Raw genomic sequence first — 21,493 nt, forward strand, 5'->3', positions numbered from 1 at the left:
ATTCCCTTCTATTATTCTGTTTATCATGTTCACAACTTCTTTATTTACTTATCTAGCATAAAAGCAGAAACTAAAACAACTCTGTGAGAATGCAGCAAACTTTCCTTAATACAAAGCCAAGCACTGCAGCACCGCTGCAGAATGCGGGGTGAGATGCAGTGAAATGATGCTAGTGCAGGTGTCCATGAACACAGGCTTGCAGAAAACAGTTTTGAGATAAGTGGATGCAAGAAAGACAGACTTCTAATAGCTTTTCTTCATGATAACCTGTTAGAGATAAGGGAGAGATGTATCAGTTTGCGGGGATCCTTGTCAACATATATGTCATATATTTTATTTCTTCATTGTGCTCCATGGGTGACCAAAGCCCTTACCTGAAAGGAGACTTCAAATGGCACAACAAGATCATGAGCTGCATGGAGGAACAAGGGGAAGAAGGGGACAACAGCCCCGTTATGGTCCTGCCAAGCAGGCAAACTATACCAGTCAGCTTCACTGCCCATTTCCATCCACTTGTGTTGTTGGGACACCCCCAGCACAAATAATTGGCAGGTAAGTTGACACTGAACTTTGCTGTAAACACAGGGCTAAAAGATCAGGCCCGTACCACCTCCTGGGTGCCTGAATGAAGATGTGGCAGTGACAGAAGACAGTGCATGGCCAGGCTCTCTGGAACCTTCTGAGGCACCTTGCATGACTGACAAACACTCTCTGGCTGTGGAAGCCCTGAACCCTGTCCGGGGCAGGGCACCTGTGGGCACACTTACATTTAGCAAGAGACCATGCTCGTGCTTACGTGCTGGCTGACCAATACAGCAGAGTAGGCCCTGGGTGGGCGACCAACAGTCTGATACCTCTAGTGCCCCCAAGGCTTTCCAAGCCATATTGTCACAGATCTATTTGGTGCAAAGACTTGTATTTAGAAATAAGCATTCACATGCTAGCCGAGAAGCGTATCTATGCCTATTCCTTTATATTCAAAGATTGAGAAGAACTTTCTCCATATTCAGTTTCAGAAACTTTCTTTTATTAGCAAAACTTAATTTTCCCTAATTAGGAAACATAGGCTGAAGATCTTGACAACAGCCTGAGCAATAGAGCAAGCTAAGTACACAGATGTTCTTTCAGGCTGATGAATGGGAAATCTAATGACACTACATTGAGTGGATGTGATACCAAAACACTCTCCAGCCCTACAGAAGCTCTTCAATGAATGACAGAAACAGCAGAAACTAGACTGGAAGATCCAGCCTCCTGCCCAGAGCTGGAGCATCACTAACACCACATCACATCATCATGGCCTTTGTCCAACTGAGCCTCGAAAGCCTCCAAGGTTGGAGACTCCTTCACTGAGTACCAGTTCCAGAACTGTGCTGCCTCCAGGTGAACGTTTCTCCTAATCTCCAGCTAGAACCTCCCAAGCTGTGACTTACAGCCATTGACCAGTACTGCTAATTTAATAGACCTGTCATAAACCTCTGCTGTTCGGCACTGGAACACGGAGGCGAGAGGGGGCAAGACAGGGAGGAGGAAAATCAGCATCAGTAGTTCAAAACCATGCTGGAAAACAGCCCGTTAGAACAGCATAAAGAAGGACTAGCCTTCTTTACTCTTTTCTGCATGAAGTCACAAGGTGAAAGAGTTGAAGGAGTGGACAGGCAGTGAAGTCTAGACCTTCTTCGCAAAAAGCACCATGTAAATGCAACGCCTGCCTTTGAACTGCTGTGCTCATTAGCCAGCAGCCTTTCCACACTAAGCAACTGCATTTGGACTGGTACTGAAATGAAAAGCATGAAATGCACATAGTCTTCTGTGATACGGGGCAAGAACTCGGCAGGCAGAGCCTGTTGGCTGCTACATTGCCGATGGCTTGCGCTGAGCTGACTGTAGGTAGCCATGCAGTGAAACAGGACCTACTGCAACTGAGCCTGTGCCTGAGAAATACCTTGTGCTCCTGGGAGACACTGATAGCAAAGACCTATTCATAATTTTTCTTTTGTGTTTGCTTTCCACCTCCCTATAAGCTCATTGATCACCATCTCTCTCTCATTCACTGCTCTCAGTTCACAGTGGTCAGGTCTTCAGAATAACAGAGCCATCAGTTCAAAGGGGCTGCAGATACGAAAGCTTGTCGATGAGGTAAATGAAAGTTGTGAATCCATCACCAAAGTGCACTAATGTAGACTGTTTTGTCTCTGCTGAGGAGCCAGACAAATGAAGATTATCCTACAAAAGCTCTTACAGTCTCCAGAGGTGAGCAGTCACTGGCAAAGATGACCCTAAGCTGGACAGTAACAGGCACTGCCGTACCCACCAGCCCCATGCTCTTGAGACCAACCTTAGTTGTGACAAGAAGGGGCCACCCATAGCTCTGAAGGACATGAAATTACGGAAATCTGTTAGACGCTACCTGGAATTACCAGAGATGAAACTCTGCAAATTTTGCATGTTCTTAAAAACAATTTTTTTTTTGTTCTGGGCTTTGATGCATAGAGCAGCCTTTTGTCACCAGAAATTTAGAATAGCGTTAATGTTGCGTAAGTTAGATCACAGAGACAGGAGTCTTGATAAGTAGCTCTCAACACTTCTGCTGGACACTAAAATTAGAAGACCAAATTCATTGGAATTAAATAATGCATATAATTGTATCTAAAAATTAAATTTTTCCAAGATTCTCCAATCCAAGGCTTTAGCTTTTACCCACGGTGGAGCAGTGTTATAAACGATAACAATTAAAACAATTTTATTTTTGGGTTCAATCGATTTAGGATGAGAAACAATAAGCAAAAACAGCCCTGGGTGCGCGGAGAGCTCCCATAGCTCCACCACACGCACACCTGAGTCCTAAAAGCAGCATCTTTTATGCCCAGATCTTGGCCAATCTCTTCTCGCCAGATGTTCGTCCTGCTCTTTCCGCAGAAGCAAAAACAGCGCTGGGTGCACAGAGAACTCAATTAGTTCCACCACACACACCCAGCGCTGTTTTTGCTTATTGTTTCTCAGCCTAAATTGATTGAACCCAAAAATAAAATTGTTTTTGTTGTTATCATTTATAACAATTTGGTGACCCCAACGTGATCTCGCTGTGCTTTCCTGGACTGTGACTTCTTGAGGGGTACCCCACAGATTGTGGCTCAAGAGTAGCAGTCCAGGTCAGTCTCCGGGGTCTTTGTCTCCTTCGGTGGGCTTTCCTGGTGTGCTCTCCTTATCTCCTTTGGCAGGCTTTTCCAAGCAGCGATTGCCTCAGGGGAAGGGGAAGCTGTCACACTGTCTCAAAGGAGAATCACACGCACCCATTCATTACAATTGTGATACAGGTTTTAGATATACACAGGTAGAACAATTACACTTATCACACTACATTCTATTTTTGACATAAATCATGACTGCATTTATCACATTATGATAGTCTTCTACTTCTGCTATGTCAAAAGCAATAAAAGAGCACACTGAAAAATCAGTCTCACAAAAACCCCCACAAAATTATGACCAGAAAAATCCTGAAACACTAAATTGAGGCCTAAGGGTAGAATCACAGATTTACAGAAGATAAAGTGGAAGGGACCGCTGGAGGCACGTAGTCCAACATCCTGCTGACAACAAGGCTGAGTCCAAAGGTAGGTGCTGGTCCTCAGCACCTTGTCCAGGTAAGTTCTAAATCACAGAATGATTTGGAAGGGACCTTTAGAGATCACCTGTTGCAGCACAAGTAAGCTATCAGGCTGCAACAAGGCTGTACCATCAGTCAGATTCTACTGTCCATGCTGTTTGCTCTTCCTCCAGAGACCAGACCACACTACTCCTCCATCCAACCACCCCTCTCCCCCATGCCTCAGGGCTATTTCACCACTTAGCAGGAACCAGCCACAGCTGCACATCATCCATGTCAGCCAACCCACCGCCCCTGAAGCCAGCCCACAGCTGTATATTATCAATGTTAATTAACCTGCTTTCATACCTCTATAATTCCTCTACAATCACCCAGTTCCGACCCCCTGCCATGGGCAGGGACACCTTCCACCAGCCCAGCTTGCTCCAAGCTGTGTCCTGGACTTGAGCACTGCCAGGGATGGGGCACCCGCAGCTGCTCTGGGCAGCCTCTGCCAGTGTGTCACCACCCTCATTCTAAGAAATGTCTGCCATATGTCCCATCTAAATCTACTTTTTCAGTTGAAAACCACTGCCCCTGGTCCTGACACTACAGGCCACGGTAAAAAAGTATCTCTCTGTCTTTCTTACCAATCCCCTTTAAGCACTGAGAGGCTGCAGTGAGGTTCTCCTGGAGCCTTCTCCGGGCTGAACACCCCCAGCGCTCAGCCTGTCTGCACAGCAGAGGACTCCAGCCCCCTGAGCATCCTCGTGGCCGCCTCTGGACCCGCTCCGATGGGTCCTTATACTGGGTGCCCCGAGCTGGAGGCAGCGCTGCAGGGGGCCTCACCCGAGCAGGACAGAAGGCAGAGCCCCCTCCCTCGCCCCGCTGGCCACGCTGCTGGGGATGCAGCCCAGGGCTCGGGGGGCTTTCTGGGCTGCGAATGCACATGGGCAGCTCATGTCCGTTCTTTCATCCACCAGTGCTCCCAAGTCCTTCTCGGCAGGGCTGCTCTCTGTCCATCCCCCCTCCAGTCTGCACTGGTCCTGCGGATTGCCCCAGCCCAGGTGCAGGACCTTGCACTTGGCCTTGTTGAACTGCATGGGGTTCACATGAGGCCACTCCTCAAGCCCTTCACGGTCACCCTGGGCAGCATCCCTCCCCTCCAGCACACCAGCTGCACCACTGGGCTTGGTGTCATCCGCAAACGTGCTGAGGGTGCGCTCCATCCCACGCTCTGTGTCATTGGAGAAGACATTAAATAGTACTGGTGCCAGTACGGACCCTTGAGGGACACCACTCGTTATTGGTTTCCATTGATCCTGATAAGGCCTATCGTGTATTCACCATGTGTGTGGCACCAGAAGAGTTAATGTGTCAGTAGCATGGCACTAATGCTGTAAATGAAGGTATTCCCTCAAGGGACAATACATCTATCAAGATTTGTTGTCTTTTACAGGAGAACTGCACTTAACCAGTGACTTGTTCGGTTAAGATGATTCAGAAAGCAGGTGCATTAACAATTAATGATATCAAACTACTTCCTTCTTGTTATCTATTTCTGTATTTCTGACAGTTGCATGCTAATTTAGACAAGACACCCTTGCCCCTGTCCTCCACAGTCATCCTGGTCTCCTAATGCAACAGCTCTCACCCTGATAGTCTAGCATCTTGTTCCCAGGCAGCTGTGAATTTCCAGCGTGTTCGTGTCACTCACAACTCCTGAAAGATGGTGCTGTTGACGTTTGCAAGATCCATCTTATGTGTCGTGGGCATTTCCATGAGCAGATGTGCTGCATCCAGGGTTCCCAGGTGCAGTCCATCAGCCCATTGCCTACTGTGTGCACTTGGCAGTCACTAATTCTGTTAGCATCTCTTGCCCTTGGTTCCTGAGCGGCCACAGGAGAGGGAGCACACACAGTGACGAGCAGACACCTGCCTTGCTGTCAGTGGTCATCTCTGTCAGTGGTCACCTCTTAAACATGCAAGAGGTCTTCCTCTGGTACATCTGTTTGTTGTGAGTCCCTGCCGGGGGGAGCCTGACTGGTAGGCTGTGGCTTCACTGATACCAAAAAGGAGTTTGTTACTAACTGTTGTGAAGCCACCTGACTTGGTTTTGCTGCCTCATTTATTGCTCTGTCTGATTTACGAGGTCTGGCGGTGCACGTGAGCTCATTCCGCCTGGTGCTGCTGGTAAGGGCGCTCCATGCTACGCCATCCTTGGGCCCCAGTACTGCTGCAATGGGAACTGAGAGGCAGCGGCTCTAGATCGATGAGTTGCCCACTGCTCTGGGGGGGGTCTCACGGCAGCAGCCCCCGAGCAGGCTCAGCTGGTGGAGTGCGTCTGCCCGTGGGGCACTGGCCCACAGGGGTGCCTGGAGTGGGGGGGCTCAGGCTGAGCCCGCGCTGGGCTCTAGGGCTGACGGTGTCCAGTGAACTGCGCCCAGGGATGGGTGGGACTGTGAACACGAACAGGGATTTGGGACCCTACAAATGCCAAAGTTTGCTTCACAAAGGCGAATTCCTTGTAGGAATAACCTGCTGCAGCTGCGTCACCATGTCACAGTTATTTTCCCGGTGATCTCCACAGACCTCCAAAGGAAGGTATCTCCTTGCTGCCTTTGTCAGCTTCATGCTTTGTATTTTTTGAGGTTTGGTTTACAAGGATGGAGAATCTCACTTAGGCTTCGCCATAGTATTGCTCCAATTAAACCAAAGTAAGGAGTAAGGCACTGCCGAGGAACCACAGCCCCAAGAGGGGGTGGAATATTCAGACAAAGAAAACCAAGAAGAAATTAAAGGACGAATCAGCAACTGAATGGAAGGTGGGGTAGCCGTGCTGCTGGGCAAAGAGATGTGTTCCATGATCCAGATGGAAACAAAAGAAGTCGCTGCAGCCCTGCTTCCTCCATGGGCTCTCGGCGTGGGATACATAGCTTGAGAGCTGCCGCGGTGCCAGGCTGGGGCAGCACCAGCGCTGCATGAAATGAGCGGGGCAGACAACAGCACCGCAAGCCCACCAGTGTGCAAACAGCAGCTTTGCCAAGTCTGTATTTGAAAAACAGCCTGAGTTTCCCCAAGTGAATGTTAAGTCCTTTGGTCAAAAATAGCGATCGAGACCTGTGCAGCAGAACACCGGCCGTCTGGCTTCCCTCGGCTCCTCCGGCTGGGGGCTGCCGGGGCAGGGGCTGATGCTGCAGGGTGGGAGCCCAGCGGCCCTGGGGAGTGGGGCACAGCCCCGGAGCCATGACACATGGGGGGCTAATCCTGGTCACCTGCCTGGGGTTATGGCCATCTTCCATTATGGCTCTTCCATTGTGTGAAAGGCTCCAGGCTCCGGTGCCGCGACTGAGAGACGGGACGCAGCTTGATGCAAGCAAATGTCACTTTAATTAGCCTAATAGCATGATTATATACACACAAGCAATTGTTACATCTTATTCTGATTGGTCCGAAAACTTGCGTATTCTATAACTATGTGGCAACTCGCGCAAAGATCTCATGCTAGCTGTTTAGAAATTCAGCAATAGTTAAAGACGTCAACGTCTGCAGCTCTTGTACCATGTCCTTGAGCAAGCTGACTAACCGACCGCCTTGTTCCCTGCGTAGTCTCAACTTGACGCTTAGTCCCTGTTTCTATACCCTTCAACAATTTTTCATGTCACCGGGGCTTGTGACCCACAAGCTCGAGCACATTCCTTTCAGCTAACTGATTGTTTCTTATGGTCCTGACTTCCAGCCCCCCTCCTGCACTCTGGGCTCCAGGCTGCTGACTGACAATGTTGTTTGTGTGACCCCAAAGCCTTTAACCAGGATTTCGAAAGCTGCTATCTGCCCTCAGATGCATCATTCTCCACCCGAATGTGAAACAATAACTGCCTGCCCATGCGTAACAGGTTTTACACCATCCTGAGGTGCTTCCTTTGCAACAAGAGTTTCAAAACCAGCTGGTAGGTTCCGCTCTGAACAAGCGTGCCGGTACCAAGCCTGTGAGTGCAACAAGGATGCTGCTCCCCAGTGCAGGGCTGAAGCCCTTCAGCAGGATCCTTCTCCTGGGCAATGGCTCAGCCCACACCTGCACCGCTACACGTGCAGCTGCTGGAGCTCTGCGGGGTTTCTCCTCAGAGGGCCTCTGAACCTGAGGTGCAAATTAACATTTGTGCCGCCTTAAGCTCTGTACATATTCACGCCTGGGAGGTAATTGCTCCTGTGGGCTCATCTGAGTACAGGTTGCTGTGCGAGTGGCTCGCACGTGCCCGACAGTAACTTCTGGTGTGAGTAAGGGGAAAAAATCCCAGAAGACGAGAAGCAGGGTGTGATGGGTGTGTTACACAACTTTGAAGAGAGGAGGTATATATTTTTGCTGTTAATGATTGTACACAGAGATTTAAAGGTTTCAGCTTCTAGGCAATATTTTCTGAATGAAATTTGGATCTAGAGTCTGTAAGTCACGCCAAACAGTTCTTCCCTTGAACACCACGGCCTGAAGGATGGTCACCCGGTGTTCTGTCTGCCAGGAGTCATGACCCATCGGTGCACAAAGCCCAGCCATGAGCCAAGAGCTGAGCCAGTACGAGGAGTCAGCTCTAGGAAAGTTTTCTGAAAAAATCTGTTGTCTAATCAGCAATGCCACCCAGCATGGTTACGCAACAAGGTAAGTGGTTAATGTGTAATCATCGCCCTGCTTCTGGGTAGGCAAGATCTGACCTTAAACCCAAGTTTTATGTTCTGTGGTTACCCAAACATGTCTGAACGGTTCTGTGGATGTTTCTAACCAAGCAGAGAAAAGTTCAGCCCGTTTGTGTATCACTGCTCAGCCATACCCATGGTGCCGCCTTCTCAAGATATCCCGTCTTAGTAACCCACTCCCTGGGCAGCATTCTGTTCCAACACCCATTTGCACTTCACTGTGGATCAGCAATAGTCCCCTCTGTGAAACTTTTTCACTGACAGTTTATTTTGGAAGCAGCCTTTTTACCCTGTCTCAGGCCCACAGGCAGGTTAACAGGGCTTGGGGCCTCTCTGTACTGTTCATCCCACGCCAATGGGCAGACTGAGGTGCCAAAGCTGTAGCCTTTCCCGAGCAAGGGTGATCCAGGACTTTTTTACAGGGGTGCACTTCACATGAGAATGCCAGGGATGCCAGGGAGGGTGCTGTGCCCTTCTGAGATGCCCCTTGAAGCGCATTGCAAGGGCGAGTATGATCGGAGAACATGGTTCAGGGGTACTGCTGTCTGAGCACTGCTAGCCTGCAGGCACTGCCCCCTGAAAGCAACCTCACCCCCAACTCCAAATTAAAGAAAATCCCCTCTCTGGTGACCAGGAGAACCAGGGACAAGCAGAAACGTGAGATGGTTAAAATCACAGAGTAACAGCAGCTTTGAGAGGTAGTGTAATCTTCTCTTTGCCCGAGAGAAGCAGAGGGAAAACTCAGAGATAGAAAATACCTGATTCGGAGGCAGCCTGGCTGTAAATAACTTTTCAGTTATATAGGCCAAGAAAATAAGAGAATGCCTTCTTTCTTCTTTAACAAATGGCATTTTTCACAAAGTGAAATCATTAACTGTATTTCCTAAGAAAGGTAATTAGAGACAGCCTAAATAATCTCTCTTCTGTTAACAGTGCCAATGTAACATCGTTACTGTGCTGTGGTGCTGTAAGGAATCCCTCAGGTGTGACAAAGGCAATTCAATAGGATCTCCAAAAGAATTTCTTCCACAAATTTGGCTTGGGCAGATTAAAACATTTGCCACTTGATTTGCTACTCCAAAAGGTATTAGTATTATAGAGTAGCATTAATACAGGGATCAAAAACATACTGTGCATTGGTGTTCTGCAGCTTTGTCATACACTGTGCAGCAAAGCGCAGTGCTTGGGCCCTCTGGAAGCAGTGCAATGGTGGTGACACAGGGCTCTGCACAGTCTGGCTTACCTTGCTGAGAAGGCTGAGGACGCTGCATACCACACACCCTCTGACAGCCTTGCTCCAGCCCGCGCTAGGACACCCCGGTGTCTGCTGTCCCCCTCCCAATATGCTGTCGCCTTCCTTTGGGCACAGCCACCTGTACCTGGCGAGTGCTCGGTGCTCCCAGGTCATTTTGGTCTGGAGTAGGGAGAATGCTCCACGTTCCTGGAACTGAATTTGAAAGCCCATTAAAAGAAGATCTTTGGTTAAGAGAGCAAGGAAACCTGAAACTGGCTGCAAAGCAGAAAGAAGAGTCCCCAGACACATCTGAGCGTCCCCGAAGCTGAGCTGTCACCATTGCACCTGCCCGCGTGTGCCCAGCGAGGGAGTGCACACAGCACAGCCCGCAGCCTTCCTTTCAAAATGGGAGCAAAGCCCAGCACAGGAGAGCACAGCATGTTCTGGGCTTCATTTTTAGCTATGAGAGAGTCATGGCAAACAGGGGCTCAGCAGAGAGCCAGACGGACGCTGCAATGCAGGGCCGCGTGACGGCTGCCACCACACGTGGCTCAGAGAATGCAGCTGCACTTAGTGGGAACGCAGAACTGCGGCTCTGCGCTCCCCAGGTAAGCCTGCACATGGCAAACCAGTCTTTGAAATGGCTAGCGACCCCACATCTGCAAGAAGGCCTTGCACAGTCCATATTCCAAAGGCAATGACTTTGAAGTTGGCTCTGTCATGCAGGTTTTACCGTACTGCTTTGGCATGGTCACCATCCTGCAGTGCTGCGATGGAGAGACGGGACGCAGCTTGATGCAAGCAGATGTCAATTTATTGTACAGAAGCATGAGTTTATATACACTTCCAGAAGCTGCGTGTTTTAAACAGATTGGTTCTTGAAGCTAAGCCTTGTATACTAGGCAATGCCCGACTGGTGCTTGACTACCATCAATTAACAGCAAGGTGTTACCTTTCCTTGGAGCCATCCTTGGCAGCCATCCGTCCCCCACGCCCCTATGCTCTCTCAGCATGACTCATCATGTTAATTGTTGTGTCTATTCACACTCCTTGTCTTCCCAGGGTTCATGACCTACAAGCTCGAGCACATTCCCCTCAGCTAACTGATTGCCACGAATGGTCCTAATTTCCAGCCCGCTCCTGCACTGCAGGAGTGCTGAGCAGTGGCTCACTCCCCAGGCTTGCTGCAGGTGCTTCAGCAGCCCTTCTCCTGCAGCTCACCACTTCCCGCAGCTGGCATCTTCATCCTCCATTTGCCTCCTTGCCCTGTGAAAGCTCTAGTTTGTGGCCTGTGGCACCCAGGGGTTTGGCGAAGGACAAAGAAGGGCCCCCCAGGATCCACTGGTGCTCGTGGCATTGAGAACCCCGGTACTGCTCGGTGTGCTGGAGGGCCTGGAGCTACCTGAGCTAGTATGTAAGGCTGCCCTGCAGTAGAGCTTACCACGTGGTGACTCTGCAGGCTGTTAAAACAGTAAAACACCCATTACCGCTTTGAATTACAGTGGAGGTAACTTTAGAAGCTGGAGATTTTCTGTTCTGATTGAAATGCTGTGATTTCAAAATGATACATCTCTTATCAAGGTAACAAAGTTTTAAAGAAACCAGACAGGTTTTTCTAGTACCATCAACCGATCAATCAATTCAGATTTACCAAAACTTTCTGCTTGATTACGTAACTCAGGGCAGTAGAAGACTGCACTGCGAGCAGGATCAATGCCTTGAGATGCACTCAGGGTCGTGGTGGCTCAGTCAGCTCTGCAGGTAAGAGCTTGGCCGGGACCACAGCAGTGCTTGGCATGCTCACCAGGACCTCACATCTGGTTGATTCAAGGCTGAATCCAATGTTGCTGACAAGTGAAAATGTAAGGAGATAAAACCTTCCAGGAGAGATCCATGAGAAATATTTATAAGTGTGCGCATGAACCATTCTCTGAATACATAGGGGTATCTCATGAAAGGGCAATATGTATCCATATGAAGGCACAGATAAAAAATAAAAAAGACCCGTTGCTTTCAATGGCTTTTTTAATGGCAACAGTGCAAAATGGAAAGCAAAAATATAATGGCAGAGGCTATGTAAAGCAAGAGTGCTGTAAAACAAATCACAAAGTGATGCTGGTTAAACATGTTTTGTTTATGTATTTAGCAACAGAAGCTACGTGCAATGCTTTTACATTATTTAGTATGGAAAAATCACAATACAGGTGCAATAGGCTGCACACCCCTGGCATGCCTCTTATCTTTGAGTGTCTTTCGTTTGACGACGTATGATAGTTCTTGCGTTTGCAGGCACCGTAGGGAGGCAGAGCAGTGCAAGGCAGGACTGGGGCAGGCAGGTGTGCAGTGCAGCAGGGAAGCGCTCTCCCATTCAGCGTGGCGCAGCGGGAAAAAGCAGTACAAGTACAGACAGGGATCTGGGTGTGCATCTCCTGCTGGGGCTGCATCTTGCCTCAGTGCTGCAGGTTTTGCAGCCCAACAGCCTCAGCTCCTGCCAGGGATCAGGGGACGCAGAAACGAGAGCTTGTCATTGAAATTGATGGCACCGTAATATGGGAGGTGCTCATTTTCTCTCGCAATATAGCGAAAACCGCTCCCATCGCTGTGTTCACACAACAGCCAGACACCGCGCTGGACTTTGTGGGAAGATATGGTGTCGTTGTCATGTCCCCTGGCAAGGTTGGTTGCTTCTCTTATCACCCTGCTCTTCCCTTGGTAATGGGCATGTTCGTAGAGAGTGATCTGGGGACTGCACAGATTTTCAGTGATCAGCTGCAGAGAAGTGATCTTATCATTCATCTCTCTGCCAACAAAGCCATGTTCTCCCTCCTCAAACACCAGCAACTGGCCTCTGTAATTGCTGTGCTCATAAGCCACCCAAGGCTGGCCGAATACTTTCACTGAGGAGATACAATCATTCCAATCTACATCTTTTAGATTGGCAATGTCACTAGTGAATTCTCTGGAGTAACCTTGGAAGTTGGCATGCTCGTAAATGATGATTTTTCCCATCTTGGCAGGGCTTCTGTGGGCTGGACTTCTTGCTGTAGGAGCTGGGTGACAGCCTGCAGAAAAGAAAAGCAGAAAATATGCAACACTTGTGAGAAGCCTTTTCACACCAGGCACAGGATGCTGGAGAGGGGGAAAGGAAAAAGAAAAAATGAAAAGTAAAACATTTTTAGCAGAGGATAAATATAGCAACAGCTGGAAAAGAGTGAGAGCGTGGCACAGACATTTGAATTGGGAAGAAAAACGTAAAATGAGATATGTATTCAAAAAACATCCAGTCCTATTTAGTTGTGTATATGTGCGAGGTTCATCTAAGCATTTAGTTTAACATCTTATTGGTATATCCTAAATTATAATGAAATAAAATATATAACTGGTGATAAATCTTTCAGTTGATAACTGACACTGCATTTGAGAATTATTTCAGAAATCAGCATTAGTTGTTTGGACTAGATTCCATGATCCACATAATATTACAAGTAGTGAGACCTTCAATTAATTTCTAAATGAAAGTGCTTTTTGTACTGTAAATACAAAACCACCTATTCTGTTCAGGCCAGAACTGAACTTCTTAGACTGAAATACCTTATTTCTCTTTTTATATTAAATCCTATTGAAATCAAGAGATTCCTGTTTGTGATGTAAGCTGAGAAGCGATCGAGATCAAAGCATCATCTCTTTGCATCAGACTAAATTTCAGGTTGTAAATGTCTTTTTGTAGCACTGTTACAAATACTCATACCGAATTTCACACAAAGTCACCTGGAATCAGATGAAGAACCACGGTATTTGTTAGCAACAGCTGCAGGGACAGAAACAAGTGGCCAGTTAAGACAACAGCTCCCTTCCTAAACCACGTAACAGTCATCGAAGCAAAGTTGTAGATTTCAGGGCAAATACGTCGGATGGAAAGAAGCATTTACTCTAATTAATTCTACAAAGCCATGGAAGATCAGATCTGCCCAAGTAAGAGGAAAAGTCAGACTAAAAATGCAAGACCTGAGCAACACAATTAACCTTAAAAAAAACCCCTCACTTAAATTTCACTTAAGAAAAATACCTCACTATGCGATTAAAAATATTTAAGCATTTTTTCAGTTATAACTGAATTTACGGAGGCTGTGGCTGCCTGAACTTTAATTTATTGATCGATGAGCACTGGTATAATGACCTTCTGCCTGCAGAAAAAGAAGCAGCAATAATAATAAGCCAGTTAATTTTTCTGACACAGCATAAAGATCCTATGCACAAAATTAATTTGTAAAATAGTCTCATTTTCACCCCTCGGAATTTTGTAGCAAGGGCTCCCTCCATCCTTGCCCTTTGCAAGGTGTGCTTATCCTGCAGCTCTCATCACCTGAACGGCGTGTGAAGTTTCAGCGAGCACAGACATCAGATCCTCACATACATGTTGCAGCCTTATGCTAACACAAACTTCCTCAGCTGCATTTCGCAGTAGCTGCCCAAGAAGCCGTTGGAAGTTGTCACACACAAGCACGCGTCTCACCTCGGTGTCGGCTCTGGACAGAGACCCGACTGCGCTTCCTCTGGTCCGGCTCTAACGATGATGGGAGCAGCTCGCTCACCTACTTTTATAGCTTGCACAGAGGTCTTGGGAAACACCCTATGCCACGGAACTGAGAAGTGGCTGATATCACCCTCAGGGATCAAAAGTCACTAACTGTTTTGGGTTTGGTTTGATCTTTCTACAACCCGCCATCTCATTGTTTCAGGTCAAAAGTTTATTGAGGAAGCAACTTGCGAAACCTTAGAGCTTTGCTTATTGATTGCGTTATTCTCCAGAAACCAGCTCTGTGACAGTAATAAAAACAAGTCGAAGTATTTTGTGGCACATGGGCTGTAGAATTTTTTGCTTACTGCAGTTTTCATTTTTCCTTACCTAGGAAGCACGTCTAATACATGATGTTAGTTCTTCAGAGGGTTTCTGTGTGAAATGTCCAGGTGGCAGAGGTGACATTTAAGTAGGTTTTTTTTAAAATTCACTTTCCCTCTTCTCACCTACGTATCCGTTTGAGCAGCCATAGGGATGCAGAGCTGGTAAAGCAGGGCAGGGAGGCACTGGCAGAGCTGCAGTAGCAATATTTTTGCTTGTTTTCACATTGCAGGTTTACTCTGTAATGTATGGTCAGAATGGGAACGGGGCAGCGTACCGGCAAGCTGCACTGCAGTGGGAGGAAGCAATGGGATCTTCGTCAGGCCAAGAGCAAACCAGACCCTGCAAATACCTGCAGCAGTGAAGAGGTTCCCTTTAAAGGCTTCTTTGGCCTGAGCCGTCTCCAAATTTTGAAATCAGCCAACAGTCTGATGAATGATAACAACAGTGTAAACAATGAACAAGCTGCACCACCAGTGAACAGCAGCGAGCGGCTCCACAGGTAGGAAGGAGCTTCTGGAGGTCCTGTCCAACGCCCCCCCATAGCCAGCCTGAATCTGCGCAGCGCCTTGCCTGGTGACTCCTGAACATCTCCCAGGCCAGAGAGTGCCCATCCTTGGAGGGCAGCGGTCCCTCCCTTGCCATCAGACACGAGAAAGCTCACAACAAAGCCTCAGAGGAGATTTTGTGGGTTATTGGCACAAGCGAATCCAATGCCCACACGCTCAATAGTAGTAGATCTCAGTTAGACCTTAGGTATGGGCAGAGTGGCCGGGCAGGGTGCGCAGCCCTCTGAGAGGAGCCAAGGGGGCAGGGGCTACGAGCTGCTTTTTCATACACCAGAACTCCCATGAAAGAGAATACGCAGCCGCACATACAGCTACAGAACCAGTGCCGTGCTGGGCTGCCGCGAATCGATGACTTCAAGGGGTGGTATCTGACCAGCAGGGCCTCTTTCAAGGTCACTCTTAGAACATGCCCTGCCGCAGGATGCTTCAGGGACCCCTGCTCCGCAGGTAGGATGTGACTGGAGAAGATGGGGAGCTGGGAAGGGAGAGAGCTCCCCCCTGCCAGAACAGACAGCCCTACACTGGCTCCATCCAAACTCTCCTGCTGCATCTCTTCCACCAGTGGTCGGCTGAGCTCATGGTGTGCCAGGTGACGGAACACCGCTAGCACAAAGCCACACCACTTCTTTTCCACATGGCTCTTTCTTTTGATGCTCTGCAGAGGCTGGAAGCAGAGCAATTGACATTTGCATTCTGGGCTTTGGAGGAAAGCAGCAGGACCTCATTGTCTAGCAACAGCAAGACGCGAAATCAGCCCTGCTGTGCTGGCAAGCTGCGGCTTTGCAGCGCAGTTTGCTGTGGTGCAGGGAGCTCACCCTACAGCACGGCACCAAGAGGAAGAACAAGGCCCCATCCCACTCCTGAACCATGCTGTCCACCGCTGGCTAGGAGAAGGGAGAATACAAGCACACCAGTGGCAGGAATGTTTAGAAGATGGACTAAAACAGCCTAGAACAGGATGGATTTATGCCACCACTGAACAGCATTCACGCTTCTTAGTCTGCTAGTATATTTTATTCATGAAATTATTTAGTTGCGTTTCTGAAAAAAAGAAGTATTTTTTTAATATATATATGACATAATTCATCATAAACTAAACGCTTCCATCTATCTCAACACCTGCATACTCACAAAAGCCCTTTGAACAAATGTATGTGCCACAAAGGCAGCACAAAGGTGAGTCAGAGCGTGCCCCAGCTGTGTCAGAGCCATGCAGCCCACAGCACGCTCAGAAGTCCCCCACATCCTCTCTGCAGGGCACCAAAGCTGGCAGCGGGGCTTTCCATGGCACCAGGGAAAGTCAGGAGGGGATGTATGGTGGGATGAGTTGGCACAAAAGCTTGGCAAAGGATGTGTGTATAAACACGCCCAAGCTCACATAAAGAGATGAGCTCCTGGTACTAATGGCCATCTTTCCAAATGTTATGGGGACTGAAAATCAAAAGGATTCCAGTGTCACTCACCTCATTTCTATGGGGCTTTACGCACGAGGAATTAAGCCACTGCACACAGCAGAATAGCACTGGGTGGGACTAGGAGTTTAAGACTGGAAATATTTATGGCTTATGGGTTTTTTTGTTATACTTATGGGAAATTATGTTTCCCAAACTTCCCTCCACCTCCCTCCTGCAGAAACAGCAGTGTCTCAAAATCTGGAAAAGAAACTGTGACAAAGAAGTGCAAATAAAAACAAAACTCAAAGAGGAAAAGGATAACCCCCTCTTCCTCTATTGCCCTCAGCAGACAAAAGTGAAAGAATGAGCAAGACTAATGATGAACATGCAGTGTCTTTGAAAATGTCCAGAACACATTAAGCAAAAAAACACTTGAACAAATAAAGACTTACCCTATTTGGAGCAAAAATTACTAAAATATTTTGATCTTTTCCATAAAATCCATCTTCTCTCTCTCTCTCTTTTTGACAAAGCTTAATAGTGAGCTTATTTTTTTGTTTTCCTATAGAATAATCTCCAAATACATCAAGACTTTTATTGATTTCCTCTGTAGTTGGCTTCATCATCATTGCACTGCCAGAGTCTGTTTTCCACTAGATTGCAGGGTGACAAAACAATTTCACTTAAAGCTGTGGATGCCACGTAGGTACCCACTCCACAGTGCTGGAACAGGCAAAATGTTAGAAAAATCAAATTAACCACAAACCCCTTCCTCCTCCAGATCCTCTTGTATTCCCACCATTCTCCACCACAGTAGATACCTTAGTTTGTATCTCAATCTCACATCCTTTTATTCCTTACTTTAAAATAAGGGTTTTAAAAACAATAAATAAATAAAATCACACAGGCACTGCATCTCCCCAGTTTCTGATTGATATTTGGTCTACAGTTGTGGACTCAAGGCAGCAGGACATTAATTTCTTTGGGCTGGAGAGGCTTTTTGTGGTTGAGGGGATGTTTTTTGGTTTTACTATCTTTGCAGTTGTTAGGGTTGGTAAAGTAATTCATCATAAAGATGGAGTTTCTTTCTCACTTTTGGCTCTAAGCCTTCTGTTTCTCAAACAACACAGCCCCCAGAAATGCAACATCAGAACACGCAGTGGGACATAGGACCGCAAGCAGCCCACCGACCAGTAAATGCATTCACTGCCAAACGCTGGAGGGGGAAAAGGCGCCTCCTTTTTTGCCCAGCATGTATCTCACACAAGCTCCCTTTTTTTCTTCTGTTCTCTTTGTTTACCACTGTTTGCCACGCTCCCCCATTGCCAGCGCTCCGTACAGGGGACTGAACAGCGCTCGTTCAGCAGAGACTAGGAGAGGGATGGTAGCGCTGTGCTGGGTGGGTGCTGCAGCCCCACTCGCAGCAGCAGGGAACGAGCTCCGCCAAAGTCGTGCTGGGAGGAGAGGCACAGCAAACACTGGCAAAGCCTTACGGGTCCCACTTGACAAGACGCAGGAGCCAGAAAGGAAAGAGAAGAGCTTTTCTAACTATTCTTTCCTTCCCAAAGTCTCCCTTTTCCAGATAAAGGAAAAGGTAACAGGCTGTCTGTGAGTAACTGTTTTAGGTCACAATGTCAGAAACCCAGCTGGGTCGCTTTCTGTCCCCACATTTAATAAACGTGCAAACGGGTTTCCACGGCATGGTTGCTAAGCTGGGCTTTGCAAACGCAAAGGCCCAGACTAATCAGATGCTCGGTACCTGATGCAGGACCTCACCTGTCATGGACTCTCAAAAGGTTCCCAACTCCACAGCACCAGTTTGGCTGGGAAAGCCCCTCCGGCTCTGAGGCTCAGGCATCCAGCACGCTGCTCCCTGCTGGGCTGCTGAACCCTTGCACCCCTGTGCTGGCCTGCCCCACCCAGCACGAGTGTCACTTCTGCCTAGGAAATGTGACAGAGAAATGGAAAAGTTCCAGGAAAAAGCCTACCCACCCGGCATCAGATTTTCAGGGGATCTCTGTACCCACAACCCTTCCTAAAGCGATGGACACTTGCAGAGCTTTGAAGTTTCACACACCTCAAGTGAGGTGCCCCAAAGCTTCGGCAAACACCAGGCAACGCTCTGCCCGTACTAAGTGTAACGGTGACCGCTGAAACGTTTCTCTCATTTTTTGGGGGAGCAAGGAAGCTCATGCCTAGTGAGCGAGGGCCTGCCAGGTGGGGAAGCTGCCAGCGCCCGCTCCGACAGCTCTGCCTGGCCGGCACCTCTCGGGCTGCTCCGCACTCAGGTGGGCAGCCCTGCGCTGCTGGCCGTCCCTCCAGCACAGGCTTGCCTGCTAAAAGGGTCCTGAGCACCAGGGGCTGACTCAGAGGAGGAGAAACATGCGTGGAGGAGTCGGTGGTCAGGGCCCCGAGGCAGGCGAGGGCACGAAGGGAGCCCTGGCAATGACGCGGGGGAAGCAGAGAAGGTGCAGGAGCATGGGCACAGCGGCAGGGAAAGGGCTCCCTCTGGGGAGACACAGAATGCACTAGAACCGTAATATTTGCTCTCTCTTACAGTACCAGGCCACGAAGGAAGAAGTAGCAGGCTTAAAACAAAAGAGAGTAATTTGGATATCTAAACACAGTTCTTCTGTGCATCCACAGGACATTGCAGAGACCAAAAGCACCACCCGTCTTAAAAATCAAGGCACAGACAGAGAACGAATTCACCAAAGGCTATTAAACTGACACAGTTTCTGTGCCAGGCAGTCTTTAAAGCAGCAGGATCCCTAGAAAATATGAGGGTACTGTCACAGTCCACTCAGTGGACTCGTGATGGTTCGTTAACTATGATCTTGAAGCGCAAAAATCAAGGCAACCACGCCAAGGGGTTATGCTTCAATTAAACAGCACAGTTTTATTGTTTGCCCGTAAAGCGGCGTGCAATAGGTAGAAAGACAGAAAGTGAATAAAAGGTAAAGTAAAAAGAAAAGGAAAGAGGATTATAGCTACCACCATGGGTCCAAGGTGTCCCTATGGTCCCAGGTCCAGGCAGCATCCCGCCGGTCCTTCCTATCGTCGTGATCCTTGGTGGGGAAGATCTCCAAAGTTCAGTTGCTAAGAAGGCATCTTTTTATGCCAAGCAACACACCTTGCTCCTCCTCTGGTCCATGGATTGTTGCCAGTCTCTGCCTTCTCGAGCCAGGTTATCATGCATGTCCAAAGAAGAGTGCCCGAGGCGTGGTTTGCCTCAGAGGTGGGTAGCTTCAGACCAGGAGTGGTTTTGTATTGTTTTCTGGTTCGTTGTTATGACCATGGTTGTGATCCATCTTCTGGGCAGCTGTTACACGGCCTTATTGTAGTTGTTCCTTTCAATCCCAGGTGGCAGGGAACGGCACAGCACTCCTTGTACCGCGCAGTTCTCCTTCCCAGGGTCTTTGTGTCTTGGTGTCCATGAGGACCACATTCCATCTCCAGGTCTCTGTTGGCAATGTTGAGACAATATTGTTCTCTTTAGACCGACTCTTACAGGTACCCACTACATGCTGGCCCTTATACCCTTTCCATGAACACCCAGTTCAGGTCACCACTCCTAGAGGACCGGTCCAAGCCCCTTCCAGGCTGGAAAGGCTTCAGCACACACAGGCAGGTGAGGTAGGGGCCTGGGACCCGAAACAAGACATCAAGGGGTGGTAACTCGAGAAAACCCAGGATCATAACAAAGCTCAGCAGCTCAAGGTGAGGAAACAGCAGTGGTAAACCAGAGTGTACGGTGGCAGCACACCCACCTTCTCGACAAGCGTAAACACTAACGAGGAGCACAGTGGAGAGAGGTGTAAGGATTTCAGCACATAGACTTCCATTTGCTGGTACCTTCCAGCTGCGAGTCGAGTTAAGGTCAGCACCAGGAGACAAGAGATTCTCAGATTTATTGGAAGCAGCAAATAAATAAAACACTGAAAACACAACAAGAAGCATGGGTGGAAGAACATGTACTGAACCATCCCTTTTGACTGCACCTCCAGTGCCCTGTGAAAGATCTAGTTCGGATCCTGTAGCACCCACAGACTTGGAAAAGAACAGAGAAGGGCCTGCGGGCTCCCCTTATGCTTCTAGTGGCGACAGGCCCTGCCGCTGCTCTGTGTGCTTGGGAAAGTACAAGAGGAGAAAGCACAAAAATTGCAGAGCATGCTCATTTGTAAGGCCCTCAGCTACCTGGTCTAGCATCCAAGGCAGGCCTGTTGTGACAGGGGAGTGGATTAGGGACCCCCAAACACCCCTCGCTGCCTCACCTGTGATTCTGAAATGCTCGGCACCTGCTGACCACCCCCACTGTACGACAGGGCCTGGCACCAGACGGTGTAGCTGGAAATGCAAACGAGAACCAAGGTACTTCCAGAGCCCCAGCGCAAGCCTGGTTCAGAGGTGGCTGGAGGGCAGGCAAAAGGCGTGAACAGGACCCACAATCCGGATACCATCAGCCAGCTGCTGCTCCCTGCACCAAAGTGCCCTTTCCAAAGACAATTTTTAACAGGACAAGGTTAGACATGGTCTGGACAGAAGCAGCTCGGTCTTACTCAGCCCTGGGAGGCTGAAACGGGACCTCATGTCTAGGTGAAGATCTGGCCTCAGCAAAGGCAGCACGCGTGCTAGGAGATGATTTAAGGTGGGGGGGAGGGAAGAAAGAGCAACTTACAGGGAAAGAGAACAAATGGTGACAGCTCACTCTAGCTACAGAGACAGGAGGGGATGTGCGATAGGTAAGGACACCAAGCACAAAGCCAAGAGATCAAGCCGAATAGCAAGGGACATTGAGACAACTAGGAAATCAAGGAGAAGAGAAGCATTAATGGCATCCGAGGATGAGAAAAAGGGAAGGCCAAGCAGTGACAATGGGAGTGTGAATAGAGAGGAATGCAGTGCAGCAGAGAGGCAAAGAAAATCAGCGGCAGGGGGGACCACAGGGAACAGAGAAAGGGAGATCAGGTGGACAGCAGGTGAGGAACAGCACAGGCACTAATGTTTTCTTTTGCTGAGAAGAATCTGACAAGGATTGAGATCAGTGAAAACCAAAAGGCACTTCTCTGACCAGGAGCAGCACGTGTTAGCAGGATCCAGAAGTAATGTTTCCCTTCC

General features: G+C 48.6%; 1 long non-coding RNA gene across 1 annotated transcript; it reads right to left on the minus strand.

Moving 5' to 3' along the window:
- Positions 1 to 10,308: 10,308 nt before the first annotated feature.
- LOC121089437 lies at positions 10,309 to 10,621 on the minus strand. Its single transcript, XR_005828205.1, has 2 exons — positions 10,585 to 10,621; positions 10,309 to 10,549 (listed from the first exon to the last, which is right to left on the minus strand). It is a non-coding gene; the product is annotated as an uncharacterized LOC121089437 (long non-coding RNA).
- Positions 10,622 to 21,493: the final 10,872 nt, after the last annotated feature.

The sequence above is a fragment of the Falco naumanni genome, chromosome 5 (genome assembly GCF_017639655.2).
Source record: "Falco naumanni isolate bFalNau1 chromosome 5, bFalNau1.pat, whole genome shotgun sequence".
NCBI lineage: Eukaryota > Metazoa > Chordata > Aves > Falconiformes > Falconidae > Falco > Falco naumanni.